Source organism: Glycine soja, chromosome 9 (assembly GCF_004193775.1).
Source record: "Glycine soja cultivar W05 chromosome 9, ASM419377v2, whole genome shotgun sequence".
Lineage (NCBI taxonomy): Eukaryota > Viridiplantae > Streptophyta > Magnoliopsida > Fabales > Fabaceae > Glycine > Glycine soja.
Genome location: NC_041010.1, coordinates 25389841 through 25415820, shown reverse-complemented (window position 1 = coordinate 25415820; position 25980 = coordinate 25389841).

The following is a 25980-nucleotide window of genomic DNA, read 5'->3' as shown; positions in this document are numbered from 1 at the left end:
CACAAGAATTTTATACTGGTTTGGCAGCAACCCGTGCTTACATCCAATCCCCAAGCGACCTGCGGTCCTTGAGATTTCTTTTCAACCTTGTAAAATCCTTTACAAGCAAAGATCCACAAGGGATGTACCCTCCCTTGTTCTCTTTGAACAACCAAGTGGATGTACCCTCCACTTGAACTGATCCACAAGAGATGTACCCTCTCTTGTTCCCAGTCACAACAACCCAAGTAGATGTACCCTCTACTTGTACCACAAAGGATGTACCCTCTAATGTGTTAAGACAAAGTTCTCAGGCGATTAGTCCTTTCAAACTTTGTGAAGGGGAAACAAAATATATCTCAAGCGGTTAGTCCTTTGAAATCTTTTGTTTAAGGGAAAGGGAAGAATCAAAAGAATTCTCAGACTGTGTTGTTTTGAATTCTTTGACAAGGGAGAAGGGAGACACAAAAGAATTCAGGCGGTTAGTCCTTCATTCTTTTGGAAAAGGGAGAAGAGAGACACAAAAAGAATTCAAGCGGTTAGTCCTTGGTGAATTCTTTTTGGCAAAGGGAGAAGAGAATGAAAAGATGAATAGCACAAGTTTTTGAACAAAGAACTTTTCTTGGAAAAGAAAGTTTTGAACAAAAACTTTTAGAAAGATGAAGAGAAAAAAAGAATCAGAAAAATTTTGTAGAAAGAAATGAAAGAAGATGTTGAAAGATAGATTGAAAGATAGAATGATTGAAAGATATGATGGATCAATGAATTATTTGTTTCATGCCAAGGTCACATATTTATAATTTCTTGATGACTCAAGTCAAAACTTGTAACTCTTGGCAATTCCTTTAAAACTAATTACTTAAAAAGTTATGAATTTTGAAAGAATCTTCAGAAACAAGTCACTTGAAGAATTGTGACTTTTGGAAATGAGTTTTTCGAAAACAGTCACTAGTAATCGATTACCATTAAGGTGTAATCGATTACACATTAAAAGATGTGACTCTTCATTTTGAATTTTGAAAATCTTAATGTTTTAAAAACACTGGTAATCGATTACCAGAGAGTAAAACTCTTTGGTAATGATTTTGTGAAAGCTTCTTGTGCTACTCAATGTTTTGAAAAACTTTTTAATACTTATCTTGATTAAGTCTTCTCTTGATTCTTGAATCTTTGAGTCTTAAATCTTGATCTTGATTATTCTTGAATCTTGAATTTTGAATCTTCTTGATGAATCTTCAAATCATTCTTTGGGCTTTTTGTCATCATCTTTGTCATCATTAAAACTACTTGAATCAACTTGATTCATCGTCATGAAGCTTGCTTCTACACTCCGGTGTCTCCTCAGCCTCTGCCTCGGCCTCTGGTGTCACCTCTGGCTCTGGCTCGGCCTCTAGCTGCGGCTCCTTGCTATAAGAGCCTCACCTCCTCCCATAGGAGGAGGCTAGACTCCTGGCCAGGCCACCTGGGCCATAAAGGCCTCCATGCTCATAATGGGTCGATGCTGAGCCAAGTCGTGTATACTCTGCATCACCTGGCATAAGCTATGGTGGAGGCTCTGCAACATCAACACTATCACATCTGGTGTCTGCATGGAGGTGCCAAAGGGTGTTGGTGCGGGAGCTGGTGGAGCTGAAGAAGAAGGAGCAGAAGCGTCTGAGGGTCCCTGAGCCCTAGTTTTGCGGGTCCCCGGAAAGGTGATCGTGGGATCATCTGGGTTCCAGCAGTTCTTTCGGATATATGCCAAATTAATGACAGGGCTCTGGGACTCAAAGGACAACGAGTCTGGAACAACTCCCCGAGCGATGCATAAAGCAGTGATAAGCGCCGAAAATCCGAGCCTAAAGGAGTTGGACTGGGCCATCTGCCAGATCTGACCTGAAATGAATGAGCCCACATCCATATCCATCCATGTGACAAGTTCATAAACCAACCTTGCCCTGTCCATATTAAGATCAGACGTGCGAGAGGTGGGAGCGAGGTTAGAGTAGGACAAGACACTCCAGGTCTGAGCCAGAGTGGTCAAATCCTTCCTCAGGAGCTTCTAGGGTGCTCCTTCAGCATTAAGAACGAAACTGCGCCCTGGAATACAGAGCTTGGATGCAAGCTCCTGAGGATTTGGGTGCATGCTGTAGAACCTGGTGTATGCAGTGTAGCGCTCCCCTGGCTCCAAAACCATGGGGGTCTCCAGGAAAGTGTTGAGCGAATCCCCATCAAATTTTATCAGCTTCCCCCGTACTCGAACCTGCCTAGGGGATTTATCCTCTGGATCATATAAATTTGCATAAAACTCCTTGACCAGGACCACATCAATGTGACCATCAGGTTGCCTGGTCAAGGCTTTAGGCCACATGCACCTCTCAAGCTCCTGACGAAACTCGTCGTACTTAGTGATGTACAAGTTAACGTTCCTCTCCAGAAGGATGTTTCGGGAGTGAACATTCTGCTCATATCGTTCCCAGGCACCCTCAGAAATAAACCTGGTTGTGTCATAGGGCTCCTGGGGTTGGGAGGCAGTTGCCTTTCTCTTTCTAGAGGCCATTTGCATCAAAAGAATCACAGGAAATAAAGTTAGACAGGTTTTATTCAAAACTAAAAGTAGAAAAATAAAACAGAAAAACAGACTGTGCGTTTAGTGAGACTGGCTGGCTTAGCGCACCTTTAGAAAATAACAAGGTACACTTAGCGCATAGGGTGCATTTAGCACGACTACACAAAAATAAATACTATGGCTAAGTGAGACACACTCGCTTAGCTGACCCAACATAATGGCTAAGCGAGCATGGCTCGCTAAGCCTTATTCTCTAACAAAGAGCTAATTGCGCTTAGCGAGACAGGCTCCCTTAGCGTGACACACTATACAGGCTTAGCGTCAGCAGGTGCTTAGACCACTAGAACATAATTGGCTTAGCGAGACTGGCTCGCGAAGCCTTATCCAAAAATAGAGAAGAAATTGTGCTTAGCGAGTGGGACTCGCTTAGCGCAGGAACGAAATTCAGAACAACTGAATTGCCTTGGGCTTAGCGAGACTGACTTGCTTAGCCCAGGCATATTCAACATTAGAGGCATGGTGGCTTAGTGAGTGTGGCTCGCTTAGCCGCCAACAGAATACAAAAAGCCTCATAGACTCTGATCTTGGTAAACTAACTCACTTAGCGTGGCATGCTAACTTAGCGAGTTCATATGAACTCAGAAATTAAAACTAGAAATTTAAACACTCACAAAGCCAAAGTGCAGTGGCTTAACGAGTTCATACAGAAAAGCATAAATTCAAAAAAAATGATGAACACACTTAGCGGGACAGGGCCGGCTTAGTGAGTTCATCGGAAAACCCAAAAATTCATCTAAAATTGATGAACTCACTTAGCGAGTACATCGAAATTTCCAGAAAAGAATGGGGCTTCGAAGCCCCTACTATCCAACCACTTTCAGGTCTAAGAATCGTATGCAAAAACACGTCAAATCAACCTACATTACCTATGAAACTAAATCCCTAACAACATATGATCAAACAACTTAACAATCGACAACAACAACAACACACAATCAACGATTTCAGGGAACACAACATGGCTTCTATCCTAGGGTTCAAAAACAGAAATTAAAAGAAAGGGAATGAGTACTTACTTGGATTGCAGAGAGTGGTGAGGTGAGATGAGGGCAAAAGAAGCAGAGAATGCAAGGTGAGAACAATGCAGGTATGCAGTGAATGCCAATGATGGAGAAGAAATGTTATAATATGCACAAAGGTAAACTGCCTAAGGCCGTTATGTCTTATTTTTGGCAGTTTCGACTGTCTCGCTTAGCGCAAGCACTTAATGACGCTTGAATTTTCAGATTTTAAATTCACGCACTTAGCAGGGTAGGCTTGCTTATCCCAATTCGAAAATTAGAAAACCCAAAAAGGATTTGGGCTTAGCGCGAAGGTACGTGCTTAGCGAGTTCTGCAGCTCTGGTTGGTCTGCAACTTTCGCTAAGCGGAATGTGGTCGGCTTAGCGAATTAAATGACTCAGGGTGCAGTAGTGGGGTCACGCTTAGCGAGATGGTATTCTATTCCAGAGAGATAATTGGGCTTAGCAGGTATGACCCGCTGTTCGAACCCGGCAAGTGCATCGGATCGCGCAAGTAGTATAAAATGGTAAGAACCGAGTATCGAACTCTCGGGGAACTTGTGTTACTTGGTAAAGCTATATTCAATGAATAGGTGTCTCGTATGAAAAGAGATGTGTCGATTATGCACAAGTATGTAAACTAACTATTAAAAGGAAAATCACATGAGTAATGATGTGTAAAGACAAGTTGACAACACGTTGGTCTTCTTATTAGGTGCCTGATGTTAAAAGGATATTCTTTACTTAACAATGCTCATGTGTTCTATGGTGTCTCCTGAAATGCTAAACCCTGATTCCTCATGATAGTCTAGCCTAATCCTGATCAAGCATCATCCTCAGATTCCTCTTGTTGGACTAAACTCAACCAGAACCACATTAAGACAAACATACAAACAACTAGGTTACCGTACCCCGATCCCTCATGATAATACGATAAACTAGCCCTGTCCTATCAAGTTCTAAGAATCAGACTAGTTTCCACTGTTGAATGATCCTAACAAAGCAAGCATCTACGTGATCAAGGCAAAAGCACACTGAAATGACGTACTGATAGCACAGAGAACACATAAAACATCATTAAATAGATATACAGGTATTTACATCAAGTACCTACAAGGAAGAACCAACAGAGGATTTAGCTCTCCATATCTGGGAAGCTTCCTTTACAACAAAGAGAAGAGAAAAATGAAGGATTCAAGAAATACAAGTAGTGGGGATGTCTCCTTCATAGACTCATCTCATGCTCTTAGGATGGCTTCCTCTTCTGGCTCAGTTCTCTGCCAGTCTTCTCATAGCAAAAGCTCTCAAAACTCTCTAGAACTTGGACCTTTCTCTCTCTAGAAATCTCTAAACATGCAAAAGCTTCGAGAATTGCCCAAACTCCCTTCCAAAATCTGATTTCAGGCTTAAATAGGTGGCTTTGTTTGTGCTAGCGCACTTAGCACGACTATGGACCGCTCGACGTGCATTAGTGGATTTCAGCTTAGCGCATGCTTTTCTTGCTCAGTGGATGGACTGAAGCGGTGCGCTTAGCAGGATGACCCTTCGCTCAGCGTAAATGCACAGCTCATCCTTCTTCCAGATTCTTGCTCATGCTCAGCCGAGGAGTGTTGCGCTCAGCGGATGGCTTGCTAAGCCAGAAGATTGGCTTAGCGAGCGGATGAAAATCAGCACTTCATAAACTTGCCTAATTAACTTGAAATTGCGAGTAAATGGTTATTAAACACACAAAATGGGAGTACTAAGTATTTATTACCTATCTTTAACAAAAAGTAATTACAACACTACTAAATAACCATAAATTGGAGGAGTTTGATACAATTTACACAAGTTTTATACACAAAAGTTAGTCGTATTCATCGACTAACACCCGCTTAGCCCAATTGGCATGGGGGTCCAGGTAGAGAGATATGTGTGCTTAGCACACAGATGTGCTTAGCGAGACTATGTGTTGCACTTAGCGAGCTGACTCACTTAGCCCAATTCCAATAAATGCAATTTCAGAGAGGTTTTTGGGCTTAGCACAGTTGCCTCGCTTAGCGTGAGTGATTACTCACTTAGCGCATGAAGGATTATTCGCTTAGCGCACAGGGAGCGCTGAGAGAATGGATGACTGAAAAATTTTCGAAGTTATTCCTCATCCACAGCTTCAGAAAAGCTTAGCAACCCCTTTTTTTCATACAAAACTTGCTGATGTCTTTCTTTAGCAATCACAAACAAGTTGAAACCTAACTATATGCAATGATTAAGAAAAAACAAAGAAAAAGAGTTGGGTTTCCTCCCAGTAAGCGCTTTTTTAACATCACTAGCTTGACGCATATTACCTCAAGGGTCTAGAGCAATCTTGGCTCTAGCCATCAGAACCATCTCATTCTCAATTTCATCCATCTTAGAACAAATATTCCGATCAAGTGAGTGTTTTTCTGCATCAAACAAATCAAATGTGATCTTCTGATCATCTATTCCCATTTTCAAATTACCTTTCCCCATATCCACCACACAATTGGTGGTTAACATGAAGGGACAACCTAAAATCAGTGGGATTTCAGCATCCTCTTCAATATCCATAATCACGAAGTCTGCAGGGAAGGTAAATTGCCCCACCTTGACCAAAACATCTTCAACCACACCATAAGGCCTTGTGATAGACCAATCTGCCAGCTGCAATGTCATTCTTGTTGGCATAATTTCTAGCTCCCCAATCCTTCTGCACTTGGAGAGAGGCATCAAATTTATGTTGGCCCCCAAGTCAATGAGAGCTTTTCCAACTGACACTGCACCAATAGAGCAAGGGATTGTGACACTCCCTGGATCCTTGTATAGGTGGAAGGATTCTTTGAATAACAACACTACAATTTCCCTCCACCACAATATTATCGTTATGGATATATTTGCCCTTTTTAGTTAGCAGATCTTTCAGAAACTTGGAGTAGAGTGGCATTTGCTGTAAAGCTTCTCCAAAGGGGATAGTTATCTCCAATTTCTTGAAGATGCCAAAGAAACAAGCAAAGTGTCGTTCCTTGTTTTTTTGGACGGCACCAACGGATATGGTACTTCCTTCCCTGAACATGAGATAGCCTCCTTCTTTTTTTCTCGAGCCAACTCACTCTTTGTCTTCTTCTCTTTCTCATTCTCTTTTTTTTTTCTTCTTTTTCTTCTTTCTCCTCATCATTTTTTTCCTCCCTCACCTAATCTTCTTCCTTTTCTTTTTCTCCTTCAGCTACTAACTCCTGCTCATCACTATTCCTCCCTTCATCTTCTACCATGGTTTCCCTCTTGCTTCTAGTCATGACAGCTATGTATTCTTCTTTGGGATTTTTCTTAGTATTAGCTCCAAAACCTCCAGAACAATTCTCAGTTATTTGCTTAGCTAGCTGTCTCACTTGAATCTCCAGGTTCTTTATGGCAGACTCTGTGTTCTTGTGATTTGACATTGAAACTTGCATGAACTGAGTCAAAGTCTCCTCCAGCTTGGTGGTGGTCTTCTCATAAAGGCTAGGCCCTTAATTTTAAGGCCTGTTGGATGATCCTCCTTGGTCTTTGCTGAATTGGTTTCCAGGATGAGATCTTCATTGCCCTTGATTCTGATTAAAATTGGAACCTTGCTGATAACCTGCAATCCACTTGCATTAAACCCTGGTCTGTGCTGATTTCGCATATAATTCACTTCCTTTGCAGCATCATCAAGAGGTATACAACAACCAGATTCATGCGCTCCTCCATATATGCTACAACCTCCAACCTGCATAGTTGTTGAATGTGAAGGTTGAGTCACTTGTAATTGAGTTGGCAGCTTACTAAGTGTCTCTATCAATATCTCAAGTTGCTTAGCTACCAGCTTGTTCCGTGCCAATAGTGCATCTTGTGAAGAAAGCTCTAGTAGGCTTCTTTTTGTGGGTACATGAGTCCGATCACGCAAAATAGCTTGACCACTAGCAGCCATATTTTCAATAAGTTCCATTGCTTCTTTAGGGGTCTTCAACTTAATTTTTCCTCCAACAGAAGCATCCAATAATTGCTTGGACTGTGGTCTCAAACCATCTATAAAAATGTTCAGTTGAATTGGCTCAAATAATCCACGAGTTGCTGTTTTCCGCAACAAGCTACAGAATCTTTCAAGTGCTTCATCTGGAAATTGATGGAATGAGGAGATAGTTGCCTTGCCTTCAGCTATCTTGGACTCAGGAAAATATTTCTTCAAAAACTTGTCTACAACCTCCTCCCAAGACTTCAAACCGTTTCCCTTGAACGAATGCAACCACCTCTTGGCTTCTCCAACCAAGGAAAATGAAAACATGCTAAGCCTTACTGCATCCTCCGGCACACCTGCAATTTTCACAGTATTGTAGATTTCTATTTAAGTAGCAAGGTGTGCGTAAGGGTCTTCATTTGGAAAACCATGAAACAAGTTTCCTTGAATCAGCCGAATCAAGGAATGAGGATAGGTGATATTGTGAGCTTGAACTTTCGGCCGCGCGATACTTATGAAGAATTGTGACACGGTAGAGCTAGAATAATTTTCAAGAGTCACCCTCCGTGGTTGATCTTCAGCCATGATATGTGCTTCAGACGCACCTACTTTGGATTCCCTTAACTCAGGGAATACTGAAGATGATTCAGCTTCCTCCAAACTTGGTTGTGCTGTCCTTTCCTGTAAAATATTTCTCCCTCTTTCTGCATTGTTTCTCCTGCAAGTAGCTTCTATCTCCAAATCTAATGGAGCTAAATTACTTGTAGAAGAGTTACCTCGCATACAAGAAACACTAAACAGAGCAACAGTTAACCAAATCAAGAGAAAATAAATTTTAACTAACTATTCAAAAAATCAATGAAAGAATAAAGAATAAATGTCTACACACTAAATTATACTATCTAAGTGGAAAGAAATTCCCCGGCAACGGTGCCAAAAACTTGTTCACTCCTCTATGATGCTAATCGGCAAGTGTACCGAGTCGCACAAGTAATATAAAACGGTAAGAATCGAGTATCGTATCCACATGGAACTTGTTTCACTCAGAAAATATATGTTCAATAAGTAAACATTTGTATAAAGCAAGTAAATGTTAAGTTGGATCTTTTTGTGTGGAAATCCAGTTAAACACAAATTAAAATATATAGAGATTGAGAAATAAAAATAGTCAAGTAAAATGCGTTGGGTCGTTCCACTGAATCTACTTTGATGTTGCTGTGTATTTTTCTCTATTTAATGTCATCTTAGTGTTCTTATGCTGAAAAATTACCCAAACCAAAATCCCTCGAGTGAATAGGCCTAACTCTATTTAAACCTCGTCCTTGATCCCTCAACAAACTTAGTCTAAAAGAGTTGCATTGCGATTACAACATAATGAGGACTAAATCACTACACTCCATTTCTAGACATACATTTTTCTAGCTTGCTCTATCAAGTTCAAAGGCTTTAAAGCACTTTCCAATGCTAAAAATCCTAACTATACATACAAATGGGTGACCCAGCCAAAAGCAAGTAAAAATAAGCATAGATAGAAGCAATGAACACATAAAAACAACATTAAATAGATAGTAAAGGAGTATTACATCAAAGGTTTAGCAGAAATCCACAACAAGAGATTTAGCCTTCCATTACAAGTAATGAACTTTCAACACAAAGGATAGATTTTGAGGTAAGAAAATGGCTAAGAATGGTTGAGGATGTCTCCTTCAACCTCTAGAACCCTAATATCACTCCTCTAACCTAAACTCTCTTAAAGGCTTCATTTCTGTCGCTTGGGCTTCTCTCTTGGCTCTATTTTTTGACTCCTCTCTCCCTAGTTTCTGCCAACTTCAGTGTTTTAAAAGGCTCCTTGACGTTTTAGATTCTGAAGGCTCGCTTAGCGAGATTGGCTCACTAAGCGTGAGTTAGTGAAATTTGGCTTAGCGAGCTGGGTGGCTAAGCGCGAGAAGAGACAAATGACTCGCTGGGCGAGCTTGCGGCACGCTGGGCGAGAACATCTCTGACTGATCCTCTTCTAGGGTTTCCCAACACGCTAAGCGAGCTGTGTGCCTCGCTTAGTGGATGTCACTCGCTAAGTGCATATGCGTCGCTTAGCGAGACACCAACTGCTTGAACCTTCTCCTCTTTTGGCTTGAAATTGAAGTGGTTTCAACATTAATTCACAAAATTGGAGTATCTACTGTATAAAATCAAACTAACATGAAAATATGTACATTTCCTACAAAATGAACCATAAATTGGAGGAAATATGCTAATTTCATGCAACTATTCAATACAAAAGTTAGTCGTAAATAACGACTAACAATCTCCCTCGCTGAACTTGCGTGGGCACACCTTCTTGTCAAAATTGTTCTTTACTCGGCTTTGATATAGTCGTCCATGGCTCATTGCGACTAACCTCTTACCTTTTGATGCAATCCTCCCTAGGAAGGGACCAGTTACCAGAGCCATGGCCCATGGCTTATTCCATAGTGGTTGGTGCCTCCTTTCACCTCTTCTCCTTTGTCTTCCGCTGCACCTCCATGGTGGAAAATCACTATTGAAGGACCTCATTGAAGCTCAAAGATCCAGCCTCCATAGAAGCCCCACAAGCAAGCTTCCATCACCTTCTATAAGATTCAACTGATCAAAGTGAGTTTGGGCCTATTTTGATTCCTCTAACCTTGATTCGGCTAGAATTCTCAAAGAAGGAACCTCTACCTCAAATGGGAGCACAACCTCCATCATATACACCAAAGAGAAATGGGTTGCCCCAGTCGATGTCCACACCGAAGTTCGATAACCATGCAATGCAAAGGGGAGCATCTCGTGCCAATCCTTGTATGACATAGTCATCTTCTGAACTATTTTCTTGATATTCTTATTAGCAGTCTCAACTGCCTCATTCATCTTGGGCCTGTAAGGTGTAGAATTATGGTGTTGGATCTTGAAATCCTCACACATTTCTTTCACCATCTTGTTGTTTAGATTGGTGGCATTATTAGTGATAATCTTCTTGGGCAACACATACTGGCAAATTATCTCTTTTTTGATGAACCTAACCACCACACTCCTAGTCACACTAGCGTATGAAGCCGCTTCGACCCATTTGGTGAAGTAGTCAACGGCGACCAAAATGAAGCGATGTCCATTCAAAGCTTTGGGCTCAATAGCTCCAATCACATCTATACCCCACATAGAGAATGACCAAAATGCTACTAAAGGTATGGGCGGAGCATTGACATTATCGGCGAAGGCCTGGCACTTGTGGCATTTCCTCACATGGATGCAATAATCATTCTCCATAGTGAGTGATGAGGACATGTTCAAGAGCAAGGGCAAGGATCCACTTGAAGGACTTGGAGGACCTATGACAAGGGCTAGAGCAAGGAAAGCCAAGGAAGCTCTTCAACAAGTGCTGTCCATACTATTTGAATACAAGCCCAAGTTTCAAGGAGAAAAGTCCAAGGTTGTGAGTTGTATCATGGCCCAAATGGAGGAGGACTAAATGACACCACTTTGTCTCAATTTTAGAGTGTTTAGTTTGTCTAAATAATGGCCCAATCCTTGTAAAGTTGGCTGACCAAAAATATGTTTTGGGTTAATCAACTAAAAGGGCTTTAGTTAGGTTTAGTTCAAGTTGTAATAAGGGCCCAATTGGCAACCTAGGCATCAGCCTTTTGGGAGACCAAATGGTGGCTGACTTGTTGGCTGTTGGGGGTGACTTTTGGTTGCCACAATTTCAGTTACACTCAGCCATTAAGTTTTTTTTAATTCTCTAGGTTAATGGCATTAAGTTATTTTAATTCTAGGTTAGTGGGTCATTACTAAAATCTGCTGTAAAGCTTTTATATAAGCTGAACCATTTTATCAATAAACACAAGTTGAGTTTTATTCAGAAAATTAGAGTTTATCTCTTTTATCTTAGTGAGAGTGATTCTCCTAAATTCTTGAGTGATTCAAGAACACCTTGGCTGTATCAAAGGACTTTCACAACCTTTGTGTGTTGCCCTCGCTGGAAAGAGTGATTCTTTCCTTCCTTTCATCATCACCCTTGTTCTTTCAAACCACAATTCCAGAAAATCCACCTCTGCCCAGAATTATCTCGTGGCCATAACTTCCATTTTACGCACTCAAATTAAGTGATTCTCGAGCCTAAATTGAATTTCAAAACGAGACCTTTCACCTCGTTTTGGAATCACCTCATTTGGAGCCTGTAGCTTCAGTTATTGCCATTTCTATATTTCTGTCCAGCCACCACTTAACCTACGTTTTACCATCCCATTCATCCATTTTATGCCAAGAACCACCTTATTAAGACCCACGAAATTAGCCACCTTATTTTCCATCCTTTCCTTAATCAATTTCCGCATTTTCCATCAAGGTTTAATCCTAGACGATCCTAAGTCAGCCCTTGTGCCATGTGGGTTCATATCAGTGAGCCAGTAATACCTTGCTCTCAGAATCTTCCAGGCCATGGCATCTTCATTGGCATGTGTTCCAAAGGATCCCTCATGCACTTCTACCAGCATTTACTCAGCCTCTCTAGCCTCCACACATCGAAGCAAAACCATATCATGGTTCCTTTTGTACAAGATATTCCTACTTAGGAAAAAGCCAGCTGCTAACCTTCGCAACATTCTCTCGTTGTTGTCAGAGGCCTCCTATGGGTATTCCTTGTCTTCAATGTATCGTTTGATATCAAAGTACCAAGGTTTACCATCTTTCTCTTCTTCTATCAAGTAGTAATGTGCAGGCTTGCCACGATATATGAATTTGATGTACAACAGGTCTCTGTGCAGGGTGAGTTTGAACATGGATGCCACAGTGGCAAGGGCATTGGCCATCTGATTCTCCTCTCTAGGAATATGGTGAAAGGATGTCATCGAATAATTCTATCAACTTTCTGATGTAGGCTTGGTAGGGCACCAACTTATGATCCCTGGTCTCCCAATCCCCTCTCAACTGGTGGATTACCAAGGTTGAGTCCCCATATACCTTGAGCAACTTGACCTTGAAGTCAATTGCCGCTTGGATCCCAAGGGTGCATGCCTCGTACTCAGCTATGTTGTTGGTGTAGTCAAAACCCAACCTAGCCATGAAAGGTATATATTGCTTGTCAGGGGAAACCAAAACCGCCCCAACTCCATGGCCTAGTGCGTTAGACGCGCCACCAAACCACACAATCCATTTGTCCCTATCTTCATCCTCTACTTCCTCCTTGAACAAGGTCATGATGTCCTCATCCGAGAATTCTGGATGCATAGGCTTGTAGTTGTTAATGGGCTATTGAGCCAGGTAATCTGCCAAGGCACTCCCCTTTATCGCTTTTTGAGTGACATAAACAATGTTAAATTTCGACAGTAGAACCTGCCACCAAGTGATTCGTCCAGTGAGATTGGGTTTTTCAAAGATGTACTTGACTGAGTCTATTTTGGACACCAACCAAGTGGTGTAGTTCAACATGTATAGCCTTAGACAGTGGGCTGCCCACACCAGGGCACAACATGTCCTTTCGAGCAAATAGTAGTTCATTTCACATGCCGTGAACTTCTTGCTTAAGTAATAGACAACCTGTTCCCTTTTTTCGGATTCATCATGTTGCCCCAACACACACCCCATTGACTCATCCAACATAGTCATATACAAGATAATGGGTCTTTTGGGTACCGATGGAACAAGCACAGGAGGATTCATGAGGCACCACTTAATCCTTTCAAACGCCACTTGGCAGTCATCGTCCCATTGGATAGACTGGTTCTTATGCAATAACTTGAAGAGAGGCTCACAAGTGGAGGTCAACTGTGATATGAACCTCGATATGTAGTTTAACCGTCCTAGGAAACCTAGGACCTGCTTCTTGGTGCATGGTTCGGGCATTTTGAGGATGGCCTTCACTTTGTCAGGGTCTACCTCTATCCCTTTCTGGCTCACGATAAAACCGAGCAACTTTCCAGATTTGACCCTGAAAGTGCACTTTGCGGGATTCAGCCTTAATCGATATTTATGCAGCTTCTTGAACAACTTTCGTAAGTTGACAAGGTGTTCCTCCTTGATCTTTGACTTGGCAATCATGTCATCCCTGTAAACCTCATTTTCTTTGTGCATCATCTCATGGAATAACGCTACCATAGCCCGCTGGTAAGTTACCCTAGCATTCTTGAGCCAAAGGACATCACTTTGTAGCAAAAAGTTCCCCATAGGGTGACGAAGGTCATCTTCTCCATGTCCTCTGGTGCCATCTTTATTTGATTATAGCCCAAGAACCCATCCATGAAAGGAAATAAGGCAAAATTGGTCGTGTTATCTATGAGGATATCGATGTGCGGTAAAGGAAAGTTATCCTTTGGATTGGCTCGATTTAGATCCCGATAGTCCACGCACATCCGCACCTTCCCATCCTTTTTAGGGACTGGCATGATATTGGCAATCCATTCTGAGTATCAAGAAATAGCCAAGAAGCCAGCATCAAATTGCTTTTTCACCTCTTCTTTTATCTTCAGGGACATCTCAGGCTTCATCCTTCTTAGCTTTTGCTTTAGCGGGGAACACTCGGGATTTAGAGGTAATCTATGTTGTACGATGTCAGGACTCAACCCAAGCATATCTTGGTAAGACCAAGTGAAGATGTCTTGGTATTCTCGTAGTAGAGCCACCAATTCATCTTAGACATTTATGGACATGTCAGTGTTAACTTTGACCTCATTTCTTTCTTTGCCAACATCTAAGTTTACAATCTTCGTTTCTTCTTGGTGTGGCTTCACTTCCCTGTCTCCCTATTCAACCATTCTTTTTAGCTTTGGGGGAAGCCCCAACATCACCCAAGCTACCATCAACGTGGCACTTGATGAGGGCGGCTGTACTGGGGGAGACTCCACGTAAGCATTGCTCATAACTTCTAATGCCTGAAAGTATGTTTCCAAGGGCTCCTCCACAGTCTCCACATAAGGCGTAGAAGAAGGACAACTCACAAGAATGTTTTTTTCTCCCAAAACTGTAATCAATTGCCCCTTTACCACAAATTTCAACTTTTGGTGCAGTGTTGAAGGGACCACCCCAACCGAATGAATCCAAGGCTGACCTAATAAGTAGCTGTAGGCAGGATTTATGTCCATTACTTCGAAGGTAATTTGGCACATGTGGGGTCCAATTTGAATCAGGAGATCAATCTTCCCCCTTACATCCCAGTGGCTGCCGTCAAAAGCCCGCACTGCCATGGAGCTTGGTTTAAGGTGTGATGCATTTAAAGGCAGCTTGTCCAAAGTAGCCTTGGGCATGACATTGAGGGAAGAGTCGTTGTCAATAAGCACTTTGGCCACTATGTGGTCCAAACATTTGACAGATACGTGCAAGGCCCTGTTGTGTCCCCTGCCCTTAACGAGTATTTCTTCATCAATGAATGTGAGGTAATTGTTGGCCGTGATTTTTTTTATTATGCCCCTGAAACCTTCCCCTGAAACCTTCCACAGATTGTTGGTCATGATTTTGTTGATAATGCAATAAAACATACATTTTTCTATATTTTCATGTTGATTATTCCTACCAAAAAGTACAACAAACCTAAGGAGTCCCATATGAGTACCTAAGTTTGTATTGAAACTAAAAATAAGAACAAACCTACCTAATGAGTTCCTATGTACACAAATCATGAAGATGTTGGGTACATGAGTGATTTTACAAAAGAGGGTTGCACCACTTAAAGCATTCATCATACCACCTATTTTAGGGATTTGGTGCCTAATAATACCTATTTTTAGTACCAACAAAGCACAAGGATTTAAGCTCTTGCGAACCAAACCCTTATCCAACAACTCTTTTACTTGAGGAATAAACTCAAGCCCAAGAGGTGTGGCAATGCTAACAAGTGTTTTTTTATAAATGAGAAAATGTGGAGGTTTTTTAAGAGGGGAAGTTTCTTTAATGTTTGTCTTTATTGTAAATTGACTTTCCTTCTTAGCTAACCTCTTGGAGGAGACACTTACCTTCTTACACTCCCCCTTAACCATTAATGGTTGTCCTTCTTCTTGCGGGTAGATTTCTTCAATAGATTCTTCCCCTCATGCTTCTTCACTTTCACTAGAGGAAAGTGAAGTAGTAGCCTCATCTTGGCTACTATAAATGTCTTGGCCCATCATAATCATGGTTTTCTTGGTGGGGCATTGAGAAGTAATGTGTCCTCTTCCAAGACATTTAAAGCACTTTATAGAGCTAGTCTTCTCTTGCATACTAGCCTTAGGGGGTTGTTTTTCTATTGTCTTCCCCTTATCATCTTTGGGCATAGAAGGTGCTGCCCCTAAGATGCCTAGACGCTGGTCTTTCTTTGGATAAGAGTGAGAGCCATAAGATTTTAAAGTAGACTTTCTTGTAAGTTTTTGCTCTACCCTTATTTCCTAATCTAAGTAAGCCTCTACATTGTCCTTCCCATGAAAGTATGGGAGGTTAATGTTAGCTTCTTGAGGCTTTCTTGCATTTTCTCTCTTATAGGAGTGAGGTCTAAGATGTGACCTATTCCTTCCTTCATAATAATCAGGAAGTTCTTCACTTAGGCTCTTGCTTGTTGGGGGACTGAAAAAATGGTAAAAGCTAGGGTTCCAAAAGAACTCAAGATAAGCGTGATAAGCAAGAAGAAAGTATTATTGAATAACAAGATAATCTAGGTGTGACTAGTAAAGACAATAAGCTATAAAAGTAGGCAACAAATTAAAGTGAAAGAAATGTAAACTAGGCGGTTCCAAAGAGTGTTTGGATGACCTCATTTAAGGTTCCCAACAAAACACTCACTATCCTAAGGAAAAATTGCCTAAAACTGTTACACACAAATGGAAGTAGGGTGACCTATTGGAGGCTCCCAACTTACTTCCAATGAAAGGAGTTTTGGTGGTTGTTCTCTCTTTGGTGATTCACTCAATTTGGAGTGCTTCTTAGTCCAATAGCTCTTAAGGTGGTTGGCCCCTTGCTTCTTGACTCAAATTCTTAATGGGATGGCACCGATTCTCCTTTGCAATTCCCTATATGGCAACTCACAAACAAGGAAACAAAGAGACAAGCAATAACCAAAGACCAAAAAAACTAAAATGAAAGCTAAACCAATAGAGTTTTATCAAGAGAAATTTTCAAGGATTATTCAACAATTAAAGCAATGACAAGCACATAAAAGCAAGCTAGGACTCAAAGAGAAACCTAGAATGGCTCTAGAGTAGAGTAGAAAAACTAAAAAAAAAGACTCAAGAAACCTCTAGTTTTGGCACTTGTTTTCGCACTAATTTTCAATTTAAATTTCAAAACAAAGATTGGTATAAAATAGGCACCAATTGTAGAATAAATTTTGAGCCAAAACAACAAGCACACTCATGGTTATCAAACTCTCGAGTTAACTCGCTAACTCTTACGAGTTTACAAGTCCACTTGTCCTCTGCAAATTGACTCTTGAGTAAAATCTTTTTTTAGTAGACTCTGGGTAAACTCTATAAACTCTAAGTAAACTCGATAGACTCTTGAGTTTACCACCAAGTCAAGGAGTTAGCAAGTTAACAAAATTAGACCAAAATGTAAGTCATTTTTTATTGTTTTATGTGTGTTTAGCATTCAACATATCTTCATTGAGCATGTTATTCTCAAATACAAAATTCTCACCTTTAATAATATCAAACCTCTTGTTCTCTAATAACATTAAACCCTCAATGAGAATGATCTACCACTACTATAACCTCTACAAGTTATTGTCTACTAGTGATGTATTATTACTAGACTTGGTTTAAATATTCAGAACTTTATGATTTACTGTTTTGCTTTATTATATTCTTGAAATGTTTAATTAGTATATTTTTTACAGATATTTTGTTATTATTTTTATATGAAGTATACTCTTACGAGTCTACGAGTTGAGTCTACGAGTCGAGTCTATAGAACTCTCACGAGCTTGATAACCTTGAGGACACTTCCCTTTCACTTTTTTTTCCTAGACACTGATTTTTCTACCAAATTGTGCGATTTTTCATATTTTTTCCTTTTACCCAAATCACTTGGTTCTTTTTTTATAATTTTGGTACAGATGTCTAGAAATTTCAGTAAAACTTTAAGCTAAAAATTATTAGTGACCAATTCCCAGTAATTTATACACGTTCGTATGTTCAAGCTGCCAGCACCCGCGATTTCAACCTAGAAATCAAGAGTAGTGTTTATGTTGCTTAAGGCTTGGATAGTTACAATTTGTGTTTGCTTATGCTTAATTATCTTTAATAACAAAATTCAAGAGAGCTTAAGACTTATTTTGATTCACAAATCCAGTCACAACTCAGCACCACAACTCAACTTCTTCATAGGCATCATGTAGGAAACTTAGAAAACAAAAAAAAAAAAAGTTCAACAACAAGGCTACTTCTAGGAATTGATTTTGAACATGTTATGAACTAAATAACATGCATGAATTAGACTCAAAATTCAAAAGATAGGCTAAGAGTGACAAGAATACATGAACAAATGTATCTAGAATTCTATCAACAAAATAAATATTCAACATAAACTTAGAACATAATGTGACAATTAGTATGACTAAACATGACTCTAAGACAACATGGATTAAGTGATTTACACTTAGATTTTTGTGTTTTTTTTTCTAATCAATATTTTGGAAGAAAATTTAGATCTAAAGGTTTAGCACAAGAATATTATCACTGAAAAATGATAGAACCTAAAATCAACAAAAAAACATGATTCAAGAGTAGATCTATAAAATTTGAACCATAGTAATGCAAGAACAAGTGTAGATTTAAGATTTAATTGGTTTATTTTTTTGAATCTACTCTAAACAGAACCAAAACCCAAGACAATGGAGGATATAAATGGAGAATAATATGAAGAACAAGGAATTAAATTGAATTGACCGAACAAAAAGATAGAGGAAGAAAAAGAACATCACCTAGATGAAGATGCTCTGATACCACATGCTATAACTCCATGTGGAGCTTGTAGGCCTTGGATCTTCTTCATCAAATGGAGTCCTTTTCTTCTTGAAGATCATGGCAGCGGAATGGAGAAGGAAGAATGATGATTGAAGATGCCACTTCAAGGAGAAGATGAGTCAAGAAGAAGCTCACCACCATAGGAAGCCATGGATAAGAGCTTGAAGGTAGGAAAAGATGAGAGGAAGGAGAGGGAGAAAAGGAGCACAAAATTTTGTGCCTAAAAAGAGGTCTGAAATTTGAAGTGTAATTCTCAAATGATCAAATTTGAAAAAATGCACACACATGACCTCTATTTATAGCCTAAGTGTCACACAAAATTGGAGGGAAATTTGAATTTCTATTCAAATTTCACTTGAATTTGAAATTGAATTTGTGGAGCCAAAATTTCACTAATTATGATTAGTGAATTTTAGCTATGGTTCAGCCCACTAATCCAAGATCAAGTCCAAGATTCTCCACTAAGTGTGATTAGGTGTCATGAGGCATTTAAAGAACGAAGGACATGCACAAAGTGTGACTATATGATGTGGCAATGGGGTGTAGCAAGCGAATGATCACCTCCCCTTCTTAAATTTAATTGGATTGGGCTTCTCCCAATTCAATTAAATTTATTTCCCAACACAAACATCAAATATTCACGTAATGCAGGTGAAATTACAAAACTACCCCTTATACAAAAAACTGGTCTAGGTGCCCTAAAATACAAGGGTTGAAAATCCTACATTTCTAGGGTACCCTAGCTACATTATAGAGCCCTAAATACAAGGCCCAAAAATAATGAAACCTTAAGTGGGCTCATACTTAGCCCATGGACCTGAAATCTATCCTAAGACTCATGAGAATCCTAGGGCCTTCTCTTGCATCTCTAGCCCCATCTTCTTGGAGTCTTCTATCCAATGCCCATGGGAGGTAGGATTGCATCACAATAACAATCATCAATTTCATAATAAACAATTAGCAAGCATTATGCAACAATTATACTAAGACTCAAGCCTACATGCAATGTGGAACCATGTCAGTGAAAAATCACCCTGGGGCGCTTAGGAGTACATAACAAGACACACACAATGGATATGTAAGGTCACTCTCACTAAGTAAAATCATAAGGTGACCAGTTAGGGTCACTCTATTTTGCGAGAATGCTCCAACCATATGGGATCAACATAGGTGTCATACCCTAATTTCGTCCGGGGACCTTTGCTTGATGACATGCGACCTTTGTTTGGTCCTTGTAAGGTGATTGGCACCCATCATTAGGCAATTTGTGAAATTCCGGGACATGCCGGAAAACAAAAGAAAATATTGATGCACAATCCGTAAGGTTCCGTGACACCCCGGAAATCAAATGGAAGCATCGTTGCATAATTAGTGAGGTTCCGTAACATTCCGTAGGTCAAAAAGGGGATGATTATGTAATCCGTAAGGTTCCGTAACATTACGGAAAGAAAACAAGTATCCTTACGAAATTCGTAAGTTTCGTAATTTTACGAAAAAAAAGAATCACCAAAAAAGCAGAGGGGGGTGTACTTAGTAAAAATGGGGGTGCAAATAGCAACCAGACCCACTTGGGCCCTCCAGAAGATTCCTCCAGAAGGCTGTTGCTTCTGGAGGAAGCAACCCTGCTCGCCTGGGCGAGCTGAGCTCGCCTGGGTGAGCTGGGCGGCAAGCATCTCCCCTATTTTGCTATAAATAGGGGAGGAAGTGAAGAAGAAAAGGGTTCAGCCCCTTAGGCACTTCTCTCTCTTTCGAATTTGCTTGGAAAAATTGTTTCCGTGAAGAAAATCTAAGCCGAGGCGGTTCCGAAACCTTTCCGTAACGTTTTCCATGAGGAATTTCGCGAAGGTTTCGACCGTTCTTCGACGTTCTTCATTCGTTCTTCATCGTTCTTCGATCTTCAACGGGTAAGTACCTCGAACCAAGCTTTTCGATTCATTCTATGTACCCGTGGTGGTCCACATTGTGTTTCGTGTATTTTTATTCTCGTTTCATTTACTTTTTATACCCCCTTTTGACGTGTTTAAGCCATTTTATTTAAGTCATTTCTCGCTTAACCTAAAAATAAAATAAATTTCCACCGATCGTTTGAATTGTATTATCTGTTAACTTCGGTTAAAATGAATTCCGACCGTTCGGTCGTGCCGTAACCACGTTGGAAATAAAAAAGAGGTAAAGTAATAATATAATAATAAAAAAAACGTCTTTTAGTAAAATAAAGCGAAAAATCAATCGGACATTTTCTCTTTGGGATTTCTCATTCTTAATTGAATTGACTAATAACTAAAGTGAAACTAAGGCTAAAATCAACTCGCCTAGTCAAGCTCATCCATAAAAATAGGTTTTCGAAGTTTGTCATTTCAATTTCTTACTAAGTAAAATGGATCATTTTCAAGGTCCAACGCCTTAAAATGATCACCTTTTAAGTAAAAAGAATCACTTGATAAAAAAGAACTACCTAGGTCTGATTTCCTCATCGCAATTGAGGAATACATAGGAGCAAAGGGAAACACCCTTGTCGACCACAAAAAGAGAAAAATATAAAAACGGTATAAAGGATATAGAGACATAAAAAGGGAACATAAAAAATCAAAGTCATGTTTGCACATTCGATTAAAGGCTGCCGTCCCTTGGGACGGACGTGTGGGGTGCTAATACCTTCCCCGTGCGTAAATACAACTCCCGAACCTTTCACTTAAAAGTTCGTAGATCGCGTCTTTTCTGGTTTTTCCGACGTTTTCCTCAAATAAATGTTGGTGGCGACTCCGCGCGTATTCCTTTCGTGGAACACGCATCCCGCGAGTCACGCGTCGCCCTCCCGCGGAAGGGTAGGTTGCGACAGTTGGCGACTCTACTGGGGACTGTTTTTAGAGAGTTAGGCCATCTAATCTTGTGCAAAGTTTTACCGTGACTCACCCCTTTGTTTGTTTCCCTTCATTATGTTCTTGTGTATATAAACTCTTTGTTGCTTTTAGTGCGTTTTAAAATGTATGCCTGAAGTAAATATTTATTCATTTGATGCACACAAACACCAACACTATTTGCACACACTGTGAGTGAAAAAGGGCCCTATACCTGGGTTCATGGGAACATAAGGAGTGGAGGTGGATCTGTGATCATGCTAGGTCTCCGACTTGCTTGATTACAGTGAACCCTCATCTAGAGCTTTTCTCTTTGAAAACTTATTGTTGCTAGTAGTCCCTACTACTGCAATATGTTCTTCGAAGAGGATAATACCTCTAGAAACCATCAAGAGAGATATGACTACCTTGGGGGGTTATCACTAAATGCCTAGTTAGTTCTCTCCCTTATAGGTCCCTTAAATAGGGGCACGGAGCAAACACGCTGCGTGCCATGTTTTCACACTGCCATGCATAAGTATCATATACCCTTTTGCTTATGTTCAGTGAATTTTGTTATACTATGTACATTCCCGCATTGCGTCTTTTGCATATGCATCGCATATGGGTTCTGTCTTGATCCCCTCTATAAACAAACCAACGGAGGGTCCGTGTCGCCTTCTTAAAAATATATGTTGGGGCGCTTTGCTACCCCTAGACGTTGTATCTAAGAAGGAGACAATTCCTCGGGCCCCCGCATTCCTAGATTGCATCTGTTTCATATGCATTCCTTCATGCATTCATCCATTCCACCCATGAGATATCGAAGTTTTGATTTGCACCAGCTTTTTGTCTCACCTTAGTAAGCATGGGAACAAATCAAACCGGCAAGAGGTTTTACCAAGTCAAGGTTAAAAGCCTAGATACCACCAGCATCAAGGAATTAGGGCGGTTGATGGAACCTCTCCAAATGCAAGCCTTCCGCAAGACTTACGGAAAGATCTTAGAGTTGACCATAGCAGAAGTATCCATAGAAGCCATTGCATCACTCACCCAATACTACGACCAGCCTTTGAGATGCTTCACGTTCGGAGACTTCCAATTGGTACCAACCATTGAAGAATTTGAGGAAATTCTAGGATGTCCTCTCAGGGGAAGAAAACCATACCTTTCCTCCGGGTGTCTCCCCTCTTTGAGCAGAATTGCAACTGTGGTCAAGGATTCAGCAAGAGGTTTGGACCGCATAAAACAGACTCGAAACGGCATAGCGGGCCTACCACGGAAGTACCTAGAAGATAAGGCAAAGGATATGGCAAGTCAAGGAGATTGGGTCCGGTTTATGGATGTGTTAGCGTTGCTAATTTTTGGGGTCGTCCTCTTTCCAAACGTAGATGGTTTGGTGGACCTAGCAGCAATCGACGCTTTCCTTGCATACCACCATAGCAAGGAAAGTCCGGTGGTAGCTGTCTTGGCAGATTTATTTGACACATTTGACCGAAGGTGCGAAAAGAGTAGCGCACGGATCATCTGTTGCTTGCCCGCTCTCTGTGTTTGGTTGGTTTCACACCTGTTCCAGCAAGACACGAGGCATCCATGTCCGCTCCAGAGCCATCGCTCGTGTACTGAAAAGAGAAGAATAGATTGGGACCAGCTTTTGGCTGGGATAGGAGGTAGAACAATCAATTGGTTCCCCCGATGGAAGGAAGGAAAGGAGGGAGTCCTTTTCTCATGCGGAGGGTACCCAAACATTCCGCTGATAGGAACGAGGGGTTGTATTAACTACAATCCCGTGCTCGCTATAAGACAACTAGGATACCCCATGAGGGGAGCACCGACGGAAGAAAGCATGTCTCCTTTCCTAGTGAGGGATCTCTGCGTGCAAAATTTCAAGGCTATACAGAGAATCCATAAGGCGTGGGAAACCCCGTTAAGAAAAGATCAAGAACTTAGGGGCATTCGTAATGGCGCCATTGGTGGTTACCATGGATGGCTGAAAGTTCATATACGAGGTTTGGATTGGCTCGCCAAGTTAAAAGTCGTCAGCGAAGAGAGTTTTGAAGCACCGGAAGAGGACGAAGAAGTCCTAGCTCTCAAAAGCGAGTTAGGAAAGGCGAAACTTGCCAAAGAGAAGTTCAAGTTGGCCGCTACACACATCCGGAAGGAGTGTGCCGGATTACGGGAAGAGAATGCAACTACCGCACGAGCCCTTGAACAAGAGACCAAGAGGGCTCGCAAGGAAGAGAATGGCCGCAAAAAATTTCGTGGAGCTCTGTGGGGTAGCAACAGTGAACTCAAGCTGCGAAGGGAAGAGAGGGACCAGTCGCGAGCACATAGTATGGTCTTGAAAGACAAGTTAGTTGCCTGTTCAAGGTCCAAAAGGAGCTTGTCTCAACATTTATGCGAGACAGAGACCAACATGCTAGCTATCATCGCCAAGTACCAAGAAGAATTAGATCTAGCCACGGCCCACGAGCATAGGGTCGCGGACGAGTATGCCCAAGTATACGCGGAAAAAGAAGCTAGAGGAAGGGTGATCGACTCTTTACACCAAGAGGCAACCATGTGGATGGATCGGTTTGCTCTTACCTTGAACGGGAGTCAAGAACTTCCCCGATTGTTAGCCAAAGCCAAGGCAGTGGCGGACACCTACTCCGCCCCCGAAGAAATTCATGGGCTTCTCGGCTATTGTCAGCATATGATAGACTTAATGGCCCACATAATTAGAACTTGTATGGTCTCTCAGACCTTGACTAGATACGACTTTCTTTTTGAAATAAAATGAGTTGGTCCCATGTTTCTACTCCAAAAAGCTTGTGCAAATCAAATCACTCCTGCATTTCATCTCTAGCATGCATTTTTCTTTCTTTACACACTCCTCACGTTTGGTTTTTAGGGAAAAAACACCATAACTAAACGCGCCACAAGGCATCCCTATCGCACCAGATCCAAATCTAGAACGATGGGTGATCAAGAGGAGACACAGGAACAGATGAAAGCCGACATGTCGGCTCTGAAAGAACAAATGGAGAAAAATGTGGCAGCTCATGGAGAAAAATGTGGCCACCGCTGCCGCTGTCAGTTCGGCTGCCGAAGCAGACCCGACTCTCTTGGCAACTGCGCACCATCCTCCCTCAAACATAGTAGGACGGGGAAGGGACACACTGGGGCACGATGGCAACCCTCACCTGGGATACAACCGAGCGGCTTACCCTTATGGATTGCCGCCCAACTACTCACCACCCGTCTTGCAAGATGATGCGGGCCGTATTGCTTCTCCCGTCCTTGAAAGAGAGCCTCCTCAACAGCCCGACGAGGTCCACAAAGACCCTCAAGACTATGCTCAAAGGGATGTCGAGTTCTATCCTCCGATCCCCGAAGGGCCGGCACCCAGCACGTTGCCTCAGCCCAACATCACGACACAACCAATAGTTTTGTCCACGGAAGGACCGCCCCCAGCAACTGAAGAAAGGAGGAAGCTCGATCTTCTCGAGGAAAGATTGAGAGCCGTGGAAGGATTTGGGGACTATCCGTTCGCAGACATGACGGATCTTTGCTTAGTACCCGACGTTGTTATCCCCCCGAAGTTCAAAGTGCCGGACTTCGACAAGTATAAAGGGACGACCTGTCCCAAAAACCATCTCAAGATGTACTGTCGCAAGATGGGCGCACATTCTAAGGATGAAAAGCACAACATCACCCGAGCTGCTCGGCTCATACCGGGAACGCCTCTAGTTCGGCACCTGTGCAGCCTAAGGCACCCACCCAGAGGGAAGCTCCCCAAGTTCCAAATCCGAACATAACTCGCCCGGCCGGTAATTCCAACGCAACAAGGAACTTCCCTCCGAGGCCATTTCAAGAATTCACCCCACTCCCAATGACATACGAAGACCTCTTGCCGTCCCTCATCGCCAACCATTTGGCCGTGGTAACTCCCGGAAAGGTCCTCCAACCCCCTTTCCCGAAGTGGTATGACCCTAATGCAACTTGCAAGTACCATGGGGGTGTCCCGGGGCATTCCGTTGAAAAATGCTTGGCCCTTAAATACAAGGTCCAACATTTGATGGATGCTGGATGGCTGACCTTCCAAGAGGATCGGCCCAATGTGAGAACCAACCCACTCGCCAATCATGGAGGGGGAGCAATTAACGCTGTTGAGTCCGATAGGCCGCGCAGGTCTAAACCTTTAAAGGATGTGGCAACCCCTAGGAGGTTTATCTTTGAGGCCCTACAAAAGGGAGGTGTGATTCCCCATAATGGGTGTAAGGAGGATTCCTGTTTGCTGCATTCCGGCGAGCTGCATGACATGGAAACGTGTTTGGGAGTAGAGGAATTGTTACAACGGATGATAGATCAAGGCCGACTGGAAGTTGGCAGTGAAGGAAAAGTAGAGCAGCATATATGCATGCAGTCCACGGATGGGAGCAGTATTGCGAAGCCCAAACCCTTGGCGATATACTTCACTAAGGGCACAGCTTCGCAAAAGCCCGGGCACCCCTTAGCAGCTAAACCTGTTCCTTTCCCATACCAAAATAGCCACGCAGTCCCATGGAGATATGCACCTCCGAGGGGGGAGGAAGAAGAAGCCACCGACGTCAGCTCGTTGTCGGCTAAGGTGACAAATATCACGGGGCTGAGTGGTGTGACC